Source organism: Mytilus californianus, unplaced genomic scaffold (genome assembly GCF_021869535.1).
Source record: "Mytilus californianus isolate M0D057914Y unplaced genomic scaffold, xbMytCali1.0.p SCAF_5, whole genome shotgun sequence".
Lineage (NCBI taxonomy): Eukaryota > Metazoa > Mollusca > Bivalvia > Mytilida > Mytilidae > Mytilus > Mytilus californianus.
The window spans coordinates 69,231,977-69,251,467 of record NW_026262701.1 but is presented as its reverse complement, the minus strand read 5'-3'; the positions used below and the strand labels follow the sequence as shown (position 1 = coordinate 69,251,467).

At 33.3% G+C, this 19,491-nt stretch overlaps 1 protein-coding gene across 3 annotated transcripts in view; it reads right to left on the bottom strand.

Moving 5' to 3' along the window:
- LOC127701258 (uncharacterized) overlaps nt 1-15,370 on the bottom strand; it is a 43,274-nt gene extending 27,904 nt beyond the window's left edge. The window contains exons 1-2 of one of the 3 annotated variants that reach the window (XM_052205078.1): nt 15,111-15,370; nt 5,032-5,072 (exon numbers count right to left, since the gene is read on the bottom strand). The gene's annotated coding sequence lies outside the window, so the exon portion shown is untranslated. Of the gene's footprint in view, nt 1-5,031; nt 5,073-9,209; nt 9,560-14,996; nt 15,016-15,110 lie in introns of those variants that run through there. The other 2 variants (XM_052205081.1, XM_052205079.1) reach the window with 2 other exon arrangements.
- Nucleotides 15,371-19,491: the final 4,121 nt, after the last annotated feature.

Here is a 19,491-nt window from a genome sequence, read left to right as displayed (position 1 = left end):
TGACTTAATGACAAATGTTTTCCATAAATAGGCAGAATTTATTATTTGCTTGTCTGATCCTCTTGAAAGGTCAGTCTTCGTCCCCTACTTTTAGGAATTTTTAGCATGATAATGATTATTCCCAAAATAAGAACACATGCTAAGGTCACTATTATTCCCAAAATTAAAACACATGCAAAGATCATGATTATTCCCAAAATTAAAACACATGCAAATATCATGATTATTCCCAAAATTAAAACACATGCAAAGGTCATGATTAACACATATAAAGATCATGATTATTCCCAAAATTAAAACATATGGAAAGATTCAAAATTTCAAGTCACTTAACTTTTAAACATATAATGACAGTAGGCACTTAATAAGTAAGGTCAAGAAAGTCAATCTTCTGGCCAATTTTCACAAATTTTAGATGAGACAGGAAAACATTTTTTTAGTTTTCCATCGACTATAATATCAGTGAAACTGATATTTATGCAAGAAATGATTAAATGTTGGATTTTGCTGAGCTTTTCAAAATAAATATGGTCTGTTTCAGAAAGTTTTTCATTCAAAAGTAAATAAAATGCATTCAGCCATCTATGAAAAACAGCTGTAAGGTGTGATGGATAATAGCTTAAACAAGAGGGAAATGGTCAAAGGGTTTAGTTTTCCTAAAAACTTTATACATAATTTTGAATATCATTCCTTCATAAAAATAGATTTGATTCATTTGCTTAAACTTAAACTCAAGATGTACTATCTTTTGTAACTTCACTTACAGAATAGGTCTATATTTCATCTCCAACCATAATCACTTTGGGAGAGACATTCGATGGGAGTAATTTGAGTAATCATTATTTTTCACAAGAAATCTAATGCCATGCTAAACATGTCAGTTTTTCAAACAAATTTATGAAAGGAGTAGCATTAAGTCCATTAAATGAAGTGTTGGAGAAGAAATAAACCCACACTGTGTCTATGTTCATTAATCACATTCAATGTATATTCTCTGTGATAATTTCAATACACAATTTGACAGAAAAATTACATGGACATAAAACGCTTTTATCCATTTTAAATTATAGGACATCTTCCTTCTGGCTCAGGTTGTTGTCCATTAAAGACATGTTTTTTGACGATGTACCTGAGACATGGGAACTTTTCCAGTTTTTGTTCGATTGTCATTTAAAGTAAATACATGGGACAATAAATGTCAAACTACCAGACGCTCTTAACAATGGTACATGGTTTAAGGAACCCAGGTAGAAAACCGTGAATATTCCTAGGTCAACAAAAAATTGAAGCACTTATACTATGGTACCTGAGATTACTGTACAGGTAGTAACAAGAGGATAATAAATTCCTCAGTCATCGGAATACAAGTTTTATAATAGGGGTATCATGGAATGCCTTATCTACTTTAATAGCATATGGCCTTAGGAATGGGTGGCCAACATCTACACACATTTTTTATGTGATATATTTCCTATCTATTTTTTTATGACACAATGAATCTTGACTTGAAGCACAATTCCGATAAGGATGTGCAAGTTTGCACAGATTCTACAAAAACCAGATAAGAAAAGTTAATCTGGTCAAATTTTCATCATTATAGATATGATCCATTGAACCTGTTCCCAAGGCCTTACCTGATATAAATCTGTTTAGGTAGTATATAATTTTAATCAAAGTATATATAGATCAAACAAGATAAACAGAATCAAATCAAAGAATCCATATAGGTGAAATGAACACATGACCGATCAGTTAAATTGAGGAGACTCCATTACTAAAGCCTGCACAAACTTCTATGTAAAACCTGATTCTAAAAAAAGGGGGACACTTCTATTGTTCCTCAAAAATTATTTTCAACTATTTCCAGAAATAATATAACAATAATGACCCCCCTTTTCCATGTAAATGGTGAATGAATCCGACCCCTTCCTCGATCAATAATAATTTTCAAAGTCTAATAACATCAATCATGCAAATTGCTTTTATAATACGATTTAATTACATTTTGAAGGTTTTTGAATCAAACTTGACATATTTATTTCGTCATCAGACTTCCATGAAAGTAGTAAAATTATACTTCATGTAATTATGAAAATCAGACTGAATATTTAATTTCCCTGACAAAACTATTGATATGAAAATTAATGACAATTATGACCAGAAACATGTTACATGTTGTAATGGAATATTTTTCGTATTTGATTTCTACAAAAACGTACGGCGCCTTGCAACATGTTGCCAACTTGTCTTTAGAACAATGTCTTTTCCCTCATCAGGATGGTAACATTTTGTCATCATTTTATCAATAATGTACAAGAGCTGTTTTCTCTACTTTATGCATCAAAGATTTTTCCCTAGCTATGATTAAATCAGTCATTTCACTCAAAAGAAGACATTTTCTCAAAGAAGTGGTAAAACAATAAAACATTATAGAAGATGCCTTTAGCTATTTTACCTTTATACCGATAAAAACGTTTGAATATATTTTTGCATAAATTATGAAATCAAATGTATACTTCTTGACCTATGCCCTACCTTTTATATTGTTTCTAAATTAATCATTTCAAGGTGTTTTGCCTATCTTTCTTAGAACTCAACACGCAGATAAAACTCCACGAGTAAGAGAAGGAGCCTTTATTTCAACAAATTACTGTTCATCCTCAAAATGCCCTAAATGAAATTTTGACCAGTCTCCAGAATAAAGAAATTTTCACATTGACCATCCCAAAGGAGAAGTTCCAGGAGTTGAAACCCCTCCCTCCTGTCTTGAGATTTTTTTGTACACCTGAAATCGATCAAAAAAAAATTTCCCTTTTATTCATGATGGCATATCCTAGAACACCCCCTCCCCATTTAAATAAAATGCTCCGCTGGGCACAGCTTGATACGACCGCAGAGGTAGAACTCTGAACAGTTGGGGCAAGTATGGACACAACATTCAAGCTTGATACAGCACTGATTTTGGATTGTGATTAAATATTTGACACAGCATAGGTTTCTGACACAGAATGAATGTGGTCTAAGAACTTAAAAAAATTTAAATTACCTTTTCAAACCATATCATTATTATTTGCTTTTATATATAAATCAGACATAACCAATTTAAAATGGAAAATTTTAAAGAAAAAAAAGGGGAAAAAAAATCCCCCTCAAAAATTGTTTGAACCCCCTTATGATTCATCACCCCCAAACTCAATCCCAGCCTTCCCTTTGTGGTATGGTACCTTGCAGTACAATTTCAGAGAGATCCATACACTTGAACACAAGTTATTGTCTGGAAACTAGAAAAATGCTTGTTTTTTGGCCCCTTTTTGGCCCCAAATTTCTAAACGTTTAGGGCAATTACCTCCAAACTCAAACCCGGCTTTCCCTTTGTGATATGGAACCTTGTAGTACAATTTCATAAAGATCCATACACATACACACAAGTTATTGTCCTGAAACTAAAAAAAATGCTTGTTTTTGGCCCCTTTTTGGCCCCTAATTCCTAAACTTTTGAGGCAACTACCCCCAAAATCAATCCCAGCCTTCCCTTTGTGGTATGGTACCTTGCAGTACAATTTCAGAGAGATCCATACACTTGAACACAAGTTATTGTCTGGAAACTAGAAAAATGCTTATTTTTGCCCCCTTTTTGGCCCCTTATTCCTAAACATTTTTGGGCAATTACCCCCAAACTCAATTCCAGCTTTTCCTTTGTGATATGGAACCTTGTAGTACAATTTCAGAAAGATCCATACACTTGAACACAAGTTATTGTCATGAAACTAGAAAAATGCTTGTTTTTGTCCCTTTTTTGGCCCCCAATTCCTAAAATTTGGAGGCAATTACCCCCGAAATCAATCCCAGCATTCCCTTTGTGACATGGAACCTTGTGGTACAATGTCAGAGAGATCCATACACTTGAACACAAGTTATTGTCTGGAAACTAGAAAAATGCTTGTTTTATAGCCCCTTTTTGGCCCCAAATTCCTAAACATTTAGGGCAATTACCTCCATACTCAAACCCAGCTTTCCCTTTGTGATATGGAACCTTGTAGTACAATTTCATAAAGATCCATACACTTACACACAAGTTATTGTCCTGAAACTAGAAAAAAAAATACTTGTTTTTTGCCCCTTTTTTGCCCCTAATTCCTAAAATTTTGAGGCAACTACCCCCAAATTCAATCCCAGCTTTCCCTTTGTGGTATGATACCTTGCAGTACAATTTCAGAGAGATCCATACACTTGAATACAAGTTATTGTCTGGAAACTAGAAAAATGCTTATTTTTGCCCCATTTTTGGCCCCTTATTCCTAAACGTTTTTGGGCAATTACCCCCAAACTCAATTTCAGCTTTCCCTTTGTGATATGGAACCTTGTAGTACAATTTCAGAACGATCCATACACTTACATACAAGTTATTGTCATGAAACTAGAAAAATGCTTGTTTTTGGCCCCTTTTTTGCCCCTAATTCCTAAAATTTGGAGGCAATTACCCCCAAAATCAATTCCAGCATTCCCTTAGTGATATGGAACCTTGTGGTACAATGTCAGAGAGATCCATACACTAACACACAAGTTATGTCTGGAAGTTACAAAAATGCTTATTTTTGGCCCCTTTTTGGCCCCTAATTCCTTAACTGTTGGTACCATAACCCCCAAATCAATCCCAACCTTCCTTTTGTGGTATTGAACCTTATGGTAAAATTTCATCGAGATCCATACACTTAAACTAAAGTTAGAGTGCGAAAACCAATGTGTCTTCGGACGATGACGACGACTACGACGCCAATGTCATACCAATATACGACCGCAAAATTTTTTTGCGATCGTATAAAAATCACTAGATCTGCACCTAGTGGGCGATGATGGCAAAAATAATTCAGAGCTCTCCAATATATTCCCAGTCTTATCTATAACAACTGTCCTTCAATACAAAATCTGTGGAAAATAATAGTTTCCTATACATTATCAACATGGTCGGGGAACTATGACCTTTAAATCCTTAAGCACATAACTAAAAATAACAATAATTTTGATACTAACTTTCTATAAACTTTATCGGCCTTGTCTTTTCTGTTCAGAACCTGTAAAGAGAAAAACAACATGATGTATAGAAACTGAATGAATGGTTTTTCCTAAAAATCATTGTACTTGAGAATCTTAAAATATACCATAGTTCAAGCTTCACAAGTAGCATCTATCAAGGAAACAGATGAAGTGAATACATTATTTTATTTTTTGGGGCCTTCCTTTTAAGGAAATAGCTTAGAAGAAAAGAATGAAATAATCACAGTTAGGACAAACATGGTTAGGATCCCATATTAAGTTTTACCTTGAGAAGCGTATTTAGAGGGGAAGTGACCTTATGGAGCTACATTTGTGGTTAATGCATAGATTTTTACATGTCCCACTCCATACATTGCCTAGTTTGCCCTACACCTAGCCTTTTTAAAATCCTGGATCAGTATCTGATTTGAACCAAGTGTTTTATAAATAGAAAGTGTAGCTCCTACAAAAATCTTCAAAGCATAATTAGAGCAAAATATGACCATGTTTACACTATGAGTGACCAAAAATTCTACCAAATATAAGAATATGTTTCTATGGTTATAAGAATGGTTATTAGTTTGGAAAACTTCATCCCTCAGGATTGTAATTATATTTACTTCTAACCATTCATATTTGTTTTAAATATAGAGTGATCAATCATAATGGCTGAGTACAATTTCTAATTAATTTCTTCAAAACCAAAATTTTCTTTACAAGGAGACTGCATTGTGTACATCGCAGCATAATATAACCAACGCAACACTTAAAGGCTAAGTAATGCAGTTTGATCAAAAGTACATGTATATGGGAATCAAAGAAACTCTATGTAGTTGAAACTTTAATGATGAAAACAAAATATCACATGAATATTAACATGGTATATCCACTTCTCACTATATATATAGCTCTTGTTTGCTGGAAACCAGTGCTTCTTTGCAGGAACTGGAGGGGAATAACACATGAATACTAAGATGGGATATCTATCTCTCACTATGGCTCTTCAATGCAGGAAACCAGTGCTACTTTGCAGGAACTGGAGGGGAATAAAACATGATTATTAACATGGGATATCTATCTCTCACTATGAATCTTCATCGCAGGAAACCAGTGCTACTTTGCAGGAACTGGTGGGGAATAACTTGTGTCAAATTGTAATTGAATGTAAAAACAAATCCAAGCTTCAGGAAATGACAATCTGAAAAGTTTTATATTCATTATATTCTTGCTGTGGTATTGAGATTTTCCTTAACTTTGATGGTTATTTCTATTAAGCAGATGCTGCTTATTTGAAAGGAATAATTGTCATGCTACAAGTACCACAAATGACCTGTAATTGCAACAATGAACTTTAATATCAATCAAATAATCAGTTTCCACTCACATTTGCAGGCATTTTCACAGACAATTCTTGATATTAGTCACTTATACCAGAATCATATTATCGCAGTAAATTAGAGCAACAACTTCCTCTCACAAATGCTGGTGATTAATTCTGAAATTCATGTATCCTGAAACTTTTGACTTTTACCATCAGCTCATTTTCCCATATTTCATGCTATAATTTTATTCGATATAATTGGAATCTTTTTGGCATGAAACCCAGCAATTGTCAAATTATGACGATTATCGTCAGTATACCAGTTCCACAATAAAGGATGAAAATTGTCTGTTAATTTGGAAACAGAGAGGAAATGCCTAATTTCTAAATTGCTCAACACAATCAAGTTACGAGTCTGGTTATTTTGGTAACCATGATTAAAGCTTCCAAAACTTGGCAGCAACATTACATTATCCCCCAAATGAAAAACATGTTTTTGTTCTGCAAGCATGCATGTACTCTTTCAATTTTAAAATTAAACATCAACAAAAGTGAAAAATTACAGAATCATAATACTTGTGCCAGGCTGAAAGAACTTTGGATAATAAATATATTACCTCTTCTCCCTTCTTTGTTCAAGATTTTGATATAATGACTCAAAAACTGCTCTGAAAAAATATCTTTTCTATCAAAATGTTAAGACATCTAGAAATTCGACAAAGTGATGAGACATTTTATCTAGCAAAATTTATTTTAGTTGCAACTTCTCAAGAAAATTTCTATCTTTTATAATAATAAAAATGTAATTTAACAAATTGCTGCATTTGACCAGTCTTCTTTTTAATTGAATTTCCCTGTCTCAATATCAAAGTTCAAGTGCCACTCAAAACTGTCAACTATTGGAATGGAGGGAGGGTGGACTTCCAATAAATACCAGATGCTTCGGTTTCATTCTTGGATTTTTCTATGGACAATTTTAATGAAATTTAAGATGTATTATTTCCATAGTGAATCAATTCAACCCTCTTTGAATTTTTTTATGGCGATTGTTCACATCTGGTTTATTTATAAGAACTGTCTGCTAAATAGAACTACATATTATACCACCTAACCCTTTGAAAACCTCTATGGATTAAAACATACAACCAAAATATGCATGGATCAAACAATGTACTAAGTTTCAGTATAAACTGTAGTTGTCTTCAATGTCGATTATTAAGTTTCAGTATGTAAGAGATGTTACCTCAAGAAAAAGGGGTAGGGAAATGGATTAAAAAATATCCAGTCAATCTACCTTGCAGAACTTGTTCTTGTTCTGAATATGCATGAAATATTTGCCATTAGACTTTAAACAAGCAACACCAACAATTTATCAATCCAGATAAGCAAAAATCCTGTCAGCTATCAGGGGTATAGAGTGGTCAAAGCATGCAACTCCCCTCCTCTAATTACGACTGAAAACTTGTTTTTGGGACATTTTTTTCTCATTTTTTTTATTTTTTATTCTGACCCTCACCCCCTCCCCCTCCCCCTTTTTGAAAAAATCCTGTATCTGCAAATGGTAATAATTTCATATGTTAAAAAGCACAAACAGGTCTATTCAGGACCAATTAAATCTTTTTGGACAAACAGTTTTTCTAAGAATTTTATCCACTTTGTAACTTTTCCTAAATTACAAGGTTTATAAAATTCTGAGAAATACTGTCTGCCCAAAAAGATTTAGTTTGAGGGGAAATTTAAAATGATCCTTCTTAATTAGGATGTCAATTTTATTGCCTAGATTAAGTTGTATTTCTAAAATGACTAGGAGTTTATTTGAATTGTCATAAAAGCATTTTTCTATAAATATGTCTTCTGTACCACATGCAACATCAAAGTTACTATTGTAAGATTGATGCACAATTGGCATGCAACAGTTGGAAAGAAATATCAATAAAATGTCTTTTACTTTTGGATCTTCAGAGCAGGAATATGCTAATAATGGAGGGACATCACACTGTGATACTTTATGTCATTCTTAAAGTAAAAATGATTTCTGTTCTATATCAACTATTTTTTTTGTTTTTGTAAAATGTATCAAAAGTAACAATTCAACTAAAAAAAAAATTCTCAGTCTGCAAGTTTTGCATACAATTTACAAAAAACAATGGTATACCACTAGAGAGCTGAGAGAGTATCTTAAAGATGCTTCAATCCCATGCAAGTCTTATTATCCAACTATTAAGTACCATATGTTATTTCAACACAAAGCTTTCTAAAAATACTGTTTCCACAAGTCTGCTGCCAGAGAGACAGACACTCGTTTCTGGCAGATAATCGTCTAACTGCCAAATTAGTTCCACAAGTTATCAAAAAGATCCTGCATTTTTCTATTGTTTCATGTTTTTTTCTTTCAATGTTCTATTTGCATGCTTGGATTCCTGAGAGTTAGCTAAGCACGACACTGCATTGTTACAGATTTTTTTATACTTGTGACAACTTTTGAAAAGTGTTACTTCTTAAAGTACAATGGATTCTTATATAACTTCTTTGCATCAAGGTTTACTTTTTTGAAAACAACTTCCATTCTTTTTGTCTTTTTTTACCCTTAATTCATATTGTATTGTCATCAACCTACAGTGCCAAGAACAACGAGACAGTAATTTATTCAATATTCATCTTTTGCATTTTTCAATTATTATTCGCTATTAATTGATTAATAAATCATCTCTTCAATAATTTTAATATTTATGAATCAAAAATATATGTGAAAAATACATTATGCAAGGGCAATAACTCCCTCATGTACATTTTGCAATTTACTGGTAAAAATAATCAAAAGGAAGGAAAGTACAAATAATAAAAATGCACATACCATTGTCTATGTAATGCAACTTTTTACAAAACCACCAATACAAGTTGTCATGTCAAATAAAATGACCAAATATTAAATCCCTGCTTCCTGTTACAGTGTGTTCAAGGTGACTAAGCTTTTCCTATCATACTAAATTTCTCAAATCTGAAGAAGCTCCACAAAAACAACAGGAAATCTAACTGTCGTCATAAAATGATGTTCAAAAGTCATGACTATCCTTCATTAACCACTTAAAATTGTCTCTGTATAGAATTGATAGGAAGTACAATGCAATATTCAAACACTAAGTTAGTTTACTTTTGGAAAATGCTATTGTCATTTACCTACATAATTTCGTCACTGCATACATACAGAAAATTATTCATCCAAATAAATACAGACATTATGGAATATATAAATATAGTTATGAGTATGTGCTATTTATAAAATGCATCTGATATCAGACTGGAAAAATAGATAAATCTAAAATCTATAAAACTGGCTTTAAATTAACTCTAAAATTTAACCAAAAATTATAAATTCAATTTAACTTTCTAACTTTATTCAATACTTCTGGCAACTTTTAACTCAAATTTTTAAAGGAATCCTATTGCTGGAATTTTAAAAATGCATAAGAAAGAACCTAAATCTGTCAACGAACCAATATTTAAGCCCTATTTAACTTCAAACAATTTTGCTCTTGAATCTAACTAATGTGAACACTTTGTAAATGATTTTTTTTTCTCAGGCTGAACTTTTGGCTTTAAAACATACATGGCATCCTCTTAAGTATGAACTTTTTTCTTTTAGTTAAAGGCCTCCACTTTCCTCCTTGAATGATTTCATATTCTGTAGCTTTCTAAAGTAAGTAGAACATTTTGGCCTAAATAAAGTTATATCTAGTGTTCTTCAAACAAATTTTAAAAGATCTACTTCAATTGTAAAAATTGTGAAAGGTAAGTAAAGGTTCCAGCAGAGAAGATGAATACCCTCAGGTCTGTGAGACATTGGGAAAGCCCTTTTTAAATGCTAAACAAACACTAACCTATTCGAATGCTAGACCTACTGCCTAACAAAGTTATTAGTATTTGAGATAGAAGTTGGACTAGAAAATGTAAAATAACTTGCATACGTCTCATTTCCCCCTTATTTGTGCATTAATTGTGTTTCCTTTAAGGTTGTCAAAAGGATTAAGCTTTTTGATTAAAAATTCAAAACCTTTCTCCGAAATTTTCTGTGAATAAATCTATTCTCAAGACAGAAAAGACTGTACATAGTACATTCACTTCATTGAACTTAACACATTTGTGACAATCAAATCACACTGACCAATTAAGGGGAACTAAACTACTGTTTTAGTTGAGAATTTTTCATATTTCCAATAATTTCCTGGAAACATAATAAATTTCATTATCGGAGAGCATCAACAGTATGATGCAAAGCAATTTTTTTAAATACTTGAGTCTGAACACTTTGAACTGAGAAGGAAATAGATACTTTTTCAAAAAGGAAATTCTGCAAAAATGAGAGGAGGAAGTTGAATTCTTTTATGAATCTTATCTGATGGAAAAAAATTTGCAGCTGTAGCTTTAGTTCAGGACAGTTCCCATAATTGGATATATTTATAAAACATACATTATAATCAATATTTATTGTTCAATCCAATAACTGTAGAGTTCAAATTTATGATGTAAAAAGGGAGATAACTCATGATTTTTTCAAAGCATTTAAATTTTCATTTGAAATCATATCTTAAATTATTAATAGATATATTACAATTTGTAACATTTCCATCCTTGAAAAACTTAAATTACTTCACATACTTTTTATATTGTTTCAAAGACCAACATATCTGTAATATACAGTATAAATTGGTTAAATTAAAAAAAAAAAAAAAAAAATGAGAAACTCTGAATAATAAATCTATTAAAAAAAAAGTGCATCCAAATTCCACTTTAAATTAAACAATATTTACAACTCTGTTCATCCCTTTAATCCTTTTTGGTCTCTTTCACTTGATACTATCAACTCCAGAAAATGTATGATCAATGAAAAATCTGATTTAAAAAAAGCACAGAAGAGAATTTATGAAAACCCTTTCAAAATTGGACTAAAAATTAAAGAAAGGTGCATAGCATAAATACATGTGCAAACTATCTATGATGTTTCAAGGATCTTTGATCAAAACTGTCTATTTCCCAAAATCATGTAAAACATTAGACACTTTGATTAACACTCACTATTTGTGCTCAAGTCTGGAAAAATGAGAGAGTAATTCTTGAACATAACAATTCATTACAGGCATTATGATACATCATTATCATGAGTTGAAATAATTGCATAAAATGATTACTGTTCCCATTTTTTATCATCCCCCACCATTTAATGCAGGGGTTGATCCAGGGTTCGTGGAAAGCGAGGTGTAAAATGGCCATAATGGTAAAACTGATGCCAACCGTAGAAAGGCAAAATGTTATATTACTATTTTGTGCAAAGAAATGATTGTTTTTTTCAAACAAAGGATACACTCTTTATGCGAACCTCGACCCCACCCCCAGAATCTACCAATGCACTGATAGTATGTCATTTGTTAACCTGCAATTTTGCCATAAAAGCTAATATTCCATCTTCCCCATTATGAATAAATTTAAATGGTAAAGAAATTTCACAATTCTACATTTTATACATGCAATCTGATTCTTCTTTAAGCTAAATACATGACTTTTCAAATATTTTCGCCATAATTATTATAGGGTTCCCCTTTTTCCTGTAATTTGCATGAGTTTATTAATTCCAGAGTTTCAATCAAGTAATTGTACTGATAAACAAGGTTGCAATTCCTCACACAATCATGATTGACCTTCATCAGTTTCAACTGTCCAAATATTTTTTTTCTTTTTCTTTTCATCCCCCCTTTTTTGTTTAGGGGTGGGGGTTGAATTTCCAAATTTTTATGCATATATTACTTCACAAGGTGTTTGGCTTGAGCATATCTTATTCAAGTAACATTGTGTCATGCACACAGAAATCCATTTTATAAATGTTTATAATGAACTTCACTCATTGGAACATTTTGAATAACCTTTATTAAAATTATTAAATTTTATTCATTACAATTCAAACCAGATGAATTTATTTGAAAATGTTGCCAGACTACAAAAGTTAACGTAAGAAAGGTTATTACAAAACCTTTCAAGGTCACTGATCTTAGACCTGCACAATTTTGAATCCCTCAATTCTTTGATGACACGTCTAAAACTCATTTACATATCTACAAACTTTTAAAGACCACTGCTAAATTATAGAGGTGAACTCACTTAGAAGAAGGTAAAAATCGTACAATTTTATAAGTCCCTAAGAATCTACCAATTTGCAGTCGACACATTTTCAAGTGAAAGGAGGTCAAAAGGAAGTTTTGTATCAGTTTGTTCCACCTACTGAACATTTTGAATTCAATTTATTTAAAACTTTGATGGCTTGTAATGTGATATAGAAGTAAATGACCTGAAAACTTCTTGGTCTCAAAGACACATAAAGAATCCTACAATTTTATTTTACCTGAGATATAGTTGATTATTTGGCATACTGTATCTAGACAGTGGTGCAATGTGTGTTCAACAAAGACAAATTCTTCAGTTTCCAATAAACCTTAAGTTATAAGACCGTTTCTCTACAACCTACTTTCAAGTCCAAATAAAGTGGAATTTAATGAAAGGAAACATGATTCGGTCTGTTAAGAATTTAAATAAGAGTACCAAATCAGGAAAGAGATAAGATGAAAATCAGGGTTTACTGCCTAAGTGTGGTTTCCTGTTTTTAGGAATCCACTTTTCTGCCAAACTACAGATTATAATTCTAACTTCCTTCTCAATAGCTTAATCTAACATTTTATCTCTAATGATGCCTTCTAAGTCAAAATTTTTACAATAGGATTATAAAATGGTGATACTTGTAGGCCAACTATAAATTAATTCCTTGTACAAACAAAGCCTATTATGGTTCTTTTATTAATGATAAGGATCTTGATTTCTTACATTAAATTTGTGAGGAATTAAAAATTCAATACTTCCTTTTATAACATAATAGTTGAATTGGATATTCAACATTGTTCTGCATGTGCTTTTTTTGTAAATTTTCAAACAATTAAGTTCCAAGAGAAAAATGGCAAATTACTTAATTGTTGAGTGTTTTTATAAAATATTCCAATTATCTAATAATTTTTCCATCATTGAATAGATCAGGGCCAAATCTAGTCCGTGAATATGGGAAAAGGCTCAACAAGTCATTTTACGTATCAATAAATTTAAAATAAAGCTTGCACCCCCACTTCTTTTTCATCTGAGCAGATTTATTCATTCTGAATGCAATCTTATTTTTCCAAATGCAACTTTACAATGCTAGAGGATTATCCTTTCAAGATGGTAAAGGAAATAGTATGGGTACCAATCTCCATCAAAATAAGATGAAATTTTCTGGACCTACATATTATTCCAATGATTTTGTGTTCCTGCGACAGTTCTCAAACTGAAGTTACACCAGAAGTATTGATAAGTAGGTAATTTAAACTTAATAACCAAGTGATATTCTAAAATGGGCATTTTTGCAAGGTCTTTTATATTCAGTGGCTGATTCAGGTGGGACATAGAAGTTGTATGCCCCCTTTTTTTGCCTTGCTACACTCAGCGTTTTTTTATACCATAACAGACAAATACAACCCCCTTTCCTCAAATTCTTGATTCACTCCTGATATCAACATGTACTTCTGCCTAGATTCTAGAACTAGCTTTAAGTTTGGCAAAAGGATAGAACTTTTGCCTCTCCCTGCATATTTTTACATTTTTGGCTTCAAAACTTGGTACATAAGAGCTTACCAGAAAACTCTTTTGATGTAGCAAATTCAGTCAGTTTGGTTTTGCTTTGTCATGCCGTGAAATTGTTAATACTACATACTAAAACCAAAAATGAACATTGTTTTTTAGTTTTGGGCACTTTATAGAGATTTGGAGAAATGAGGGATTCACAATCATAGACATACATAAAGAACAAACACCATGCAATTATTATCAATATTTTATTGCAAATAAAACAACAAAATTCCACATCAAAACAGTAAACTTTATCTATACCGCAATTCCTGGAAAAAAATTATCAAATATAAGTTGTTCCACTCTAAAGTACCTTTCAAACTGCTATGTGTAATAACAGTCACCAGAGTACCTGTGACAGATTTAATCATGACCCAAATTCCATTTTTTTTTAAGCTGACAAACTTTCCCACACTGGGTCTCTTATACAGACAAAAATATTTCTATAAAATGTAAATGTAAGGAAACATTCTCCCATACAATCTTGGAGATAAATCTCACCTGATGGTTTGTCATACCTGTTTACCTGTAATAAATCTGTTCATCCCACTTTACAGGTAATCTGATACCACAGGACTCTATCTTTCTATTGAAACTCAGGGATTTTTGGCAATTTACCTGTCTCCAAGAATATTCTAACACTGCAATTGGCTATCGATCTTAATTGAACAATTTTTACATTTATGACAAGCTGTTGATCTTTTTTCTGTCTTGTATTAAAATACGATTGTTCTCTGTATCAGTACAAAGTTCACAGGTAGAACTATAAATGAAAAATTTAACTTACACTCGAAAGAATGTTAACATATACAAACTTCCTGAAACTTAATAAAGTTGGCCGGTAAAGATATTCTTATGACTTCCTAAACTCATAATAATGTGTTTAAAAAAAAATCATGCAAATATTGAATTTCTATAAGAAAACTAACATTTAATGTAATACCTGATTAAAGCTTGTCCAACTGGAACGCCGATTCCATCCCGCATTTCAACACGTGTTGGAATCGGACACCTGTTGCATGAAATTACATGTAAATTATTTGATTCATCTATTTACCTTTAATTAAAATCTTCTCAGCAAAATAACTGCATTAATTCTTCAACTTTCTCTTCAAAACACGCCCTCTCGATGTCAACAATCCATTCCACTTCTCTGTGATAATATGGTGACAATAACTAATCTTCCTTCCCAAATATCATGGTTGATAAACTGCCGTCTGCTATTATAGAGGGCGCCGTTAAGTACTGTTAACCATTTTCAGCGGTATTGTCTGCAAACAATGGAACCAAAATGTTCTGTAAATAGATTACGGCGGATTATAACATTAGTTGTGCCAGGCGGCCGTATAAAGTTGACAAAATTATCGATTTTATCTCCAAGTTACCCCGTGACGCACACCTTGCATTCCAAACTTCTACGGAATGGTTCCAGTTTTCTATTATATTTACCCATTTAATTATGTGACATTTGACTAAACAGAACCTGTTAATTTAAGGTTGGCATTTATTTTCGCAATTATTTTGGGGTTTTAATACACAACACAGAATGTTGAGCCATTTAAAATCCAGTTGGAAACTAGTTTTATATATGAGAGATTGAAACGGATCTCAAACTTTATGAAAATGGTCTTATTTTAGTCCATCTTCCCACTTACAATTGTATTGCCGGGGCACAGTTTTCCGTTTGTGGAAAGGCAGGCTGAAAAAAGTTCATTTTTTTTACATCTGATTTTCTTGAATTCTTTTTATTGAAACGGTACCAGCAATAAGTGGGATTTTATTGGCAGATTAATTCCACCTTGCGAATGGTGTTTGCTTTGCATCGTGTTTCACTGAGAGATGTCAGCATTAAGTTTTATGTGTTCTTTTCTCGGAACTCTTAAATAATGCCATCTTTTTTTCTGCCTCGAACAACATGCAGCATGCTTTATTTAACATTACGGTTTAATATGTAACTTAATAATTGCGCAGCACGGGTGCCACACAATGGACTCAGAGTCGAATGCCGGGGGGGTGGGGTGGGGGGTGGGGGGGGGGGGTCAATCTAATGGAGTTTTATTTATGGAAAATGCAGACTTTTTTCCAGTTCCACTCCAAACGTTAACTAGTTTGGGGGCCCCCGTCCTCTTTTTTCAAAATCCTGGATCCGGATCTGGGACTGACAGAAAATACTTAACCTTCAGAAACACCAGAATTCACTCTAGGTTTTCGGTGGGATTTGTATTGAAGTGCTCAACTTTCAAAAGTTTCTGTGTAGTGTTTCTCGGTCCATGGTGTGGTCTGTTTTTCTTCGAATTACAGTTTTTGATTGCCCCCTTGATGTCTTCCCATCCTCTGTTATGCCTTAATCCTGTGTACAAAAGTTCGTGTATTCATGAAACAAATCACATAAGCTTCACACAATGATGTTCACCTACGAAGCTAATCCAGGTCACAAACACAAATTTAGTAGTTATATCCAATTGTTATATTGGAGAACAAAAATGATGACCAAAGTTGTTGAAAAGAGTACGTGTACATATGAGGACAAATGTTGAAAAGAGGGGAAAAATGATGACAAAATTGTTGAAAGTACAAATGATGACAAAGTTGTTGAAAAGAGTACAAATGGGGACAAAGTTGTTGAAAAGAGTACATGCGAGAACAAATGTGTTGAAAAGAGTACATGCGAGAACAAATATGTTGAAAAGAGCACATATGACGACAAAGTTGTTAACAGTACAAATGATGAAAAAGTTGTTAAAAGGAGTACAAATGATGACAAAGTTTGTTGAGAAGAGTACAAATGGTGAAAAAGTTTGTTGAGAAGAGTACAAATGGTGAAAAAGTTTGTTGAGAAGAGTACAAATGATGACAAAGTTTGTTGAGAAGAGTACAAATGGTGAAAAAGTTGTAACGTTGAAAGGAGTACAAAGGATAAAAAAGTAAAAATGATGACAAAGTTGGTGATGATTACAAAGTAAAGTGTGAGTGATAATGCATTTATTTTTAGCATCAAGTGGCAAATACTACATGCATACCAGGACGGGAAAGTATTAATGCATGTGAAATGAATATTACCCCTGCTTTGTACTTACACGACATGCTGAGCCTAATTTCAACGTGCCAGTTCACAACTTGGGTAACAGTTCGCAGGGATCTTCCACCTCTCTTGATCATACCTATGTATTTTACAAAGTCAAATATGACGATATAATCATAAGAGCCTCATGTTTCAATATTCTTGTAATAATGTCACTCTTCACGGGATCATTATTTTGAATCTGCGCCGACCAGGCTTTACTCATACTCCAAAATGTTATGTGCTTAGCGGAGAAGCAACAAATATTAAATCTTCGGTTTGACCTGGCCGGGTATCGAACCACGACATCCAGCACTCGAGACCAGCACGTTACTACGAGACCACTGAGGCGGTTTCTTCTAAATAACAAAATATGATCGAATATATATAGTTGATTGCAACATTACTGAATAAAAGTTATATCGACCGCTACGACCGTAAAATGGGACTCATAATACTTATATTAGTCGAGAACTGTTTTTTTTGGAGAATTTCGTTCACCTTACATTGTTCTGTATAATTTATTCACAACTGTTTTAGACTTGGAATATTTTATAGACATTAATGAAGTTGAAGACTGCATGTTGCCTTTTAGATTTTGTTTTGTATTTACTGTCTTGAGTTCCGTGTTGTTTGTTTGAGAATTTCGTTCACCAGTTACATTGTTCTGTTTAATTTATTCACAACTGTTTTAGACTGGAATATTTTATAGACATTATTGAAGTTGAAGACTTTATGTTGCCCTCTAGATTTTGTGTTTTTTTTTATTGTTGGGTTGCAGTCTCATTGCCATGTATCCCACATCTCCTTTTATTCAAATTTGTGAATAATTAAATTTGATAGAGATCATCAAAGATCCGCAATCAATACCAAATTCCTTACAGGCCAAAAGCCAAAAAGGTGTAACTAACGACAACCACTGTTCCAGGATCCTGACTTGGAGTAAACACACGCGGGAACATGTTGCGAGATTAAACTAGTTTTTTTTTTACTAGTTTCAACAACCCCCTTCGTCTAAATTAATCAAGAGAGGGTTGAAAAATAAAGAAAAAGTAGCTTAATCATTCGAGGTGTTAACCCCACCTCACGTTTATGTGTCTATCCCGAATCCTCGGACGTCGTCAGTAGTTGTCAAGTATGTTATGTTATGTTATGTCCAAACTGAATCGGAAGTCTCGTGGTAGCGTGTTCGCCTCGAGTGCGGGCGGTCGTGGGTTCGATCCCGGCCGGGTCAAATTGTATTTGCTGCTTCTCCTCTAAGCATGCACGCGACATTAAGGAGTAAGATCAAAGACTGGTCGACTCGGAATCAGAATAATGTGTCCGGGTAAGGTGACATGTCTTCCTGCGGACTGTTACTATACCTTGTGAACTAACACGTTAAAAATCCGACTCAGCGTGTCGGTCTGGTACAAAGCAGGGTTAATTCTTCTTACAATAACATGTTCTCGTCCTGAATGCATATTAATTTGCCGCTGGACGTTAAGCAGCCATCCATCATCATCATCATGATGTTATCTCTCAGTATTTTTGTCATTTGGATACGTTGGTATTCATGGTAGATTCATCCGTTTATTCGCTCAATCTTTTAGTCATGGGGAGATTTAGGTCTCGGGACATAGACATGTTGACCTCTATACACGTTTTTTTTTTTTGGGGGGGGGCTTTGTTGTCGTTGGGTGTTTCGTTGACGTATATCCTGCATCTCCTTTTGTTTCGATCAGTTCAGAAAATGCACTTAACTGTATGATACCGGTATACCAGACAAAAAAAAACTTATATTTCTCTATTTGTTGCGTTGTATGTAATTGTGGTATCAGACGACGAAAGGACAAAGGTTCTCTACACGCAGCACCATTGTTTGCAGCACAACGTATAGTGGCTAATAATTCGCTGTGGCGCAAATTACGTGCAAGAGTCTATATTGGTAGTCTGTTTGTTTATGTGTTATGAAGAAATACTATACAAGATTCAGGGATATCTAGGACTAATATAGTATGTGCAAGTGAAGTCCCATATTATCGTCAGAATTAAGAGCAATAAGCCCGGGTTTTTGTTTTGTTTTCAGAGCTGTGTGTTAATGTGTTTTGTTCCTTTTTCTGTACAATGAAATTGTAAAAGTGAACTCAGCAGTCAGCAATTGCCCGTATTATGTTAAATTGGTTGGTCACTGCACACCCTTGGGAGGTTAAAGACATATTTTTATAAACTGGTTTAATGAGAAACAGAGTGGACTGTGAATAATCTTCACACCCTATGACCGGCTACCGGTGCGGCATATGCAACTTATAAAACAGATCAAAATCTTCTGTACACGACTGCAAAACCCATTGTATTCAATGGCAACAAACATACGTAGCCGGCAGGAGTGGAAATT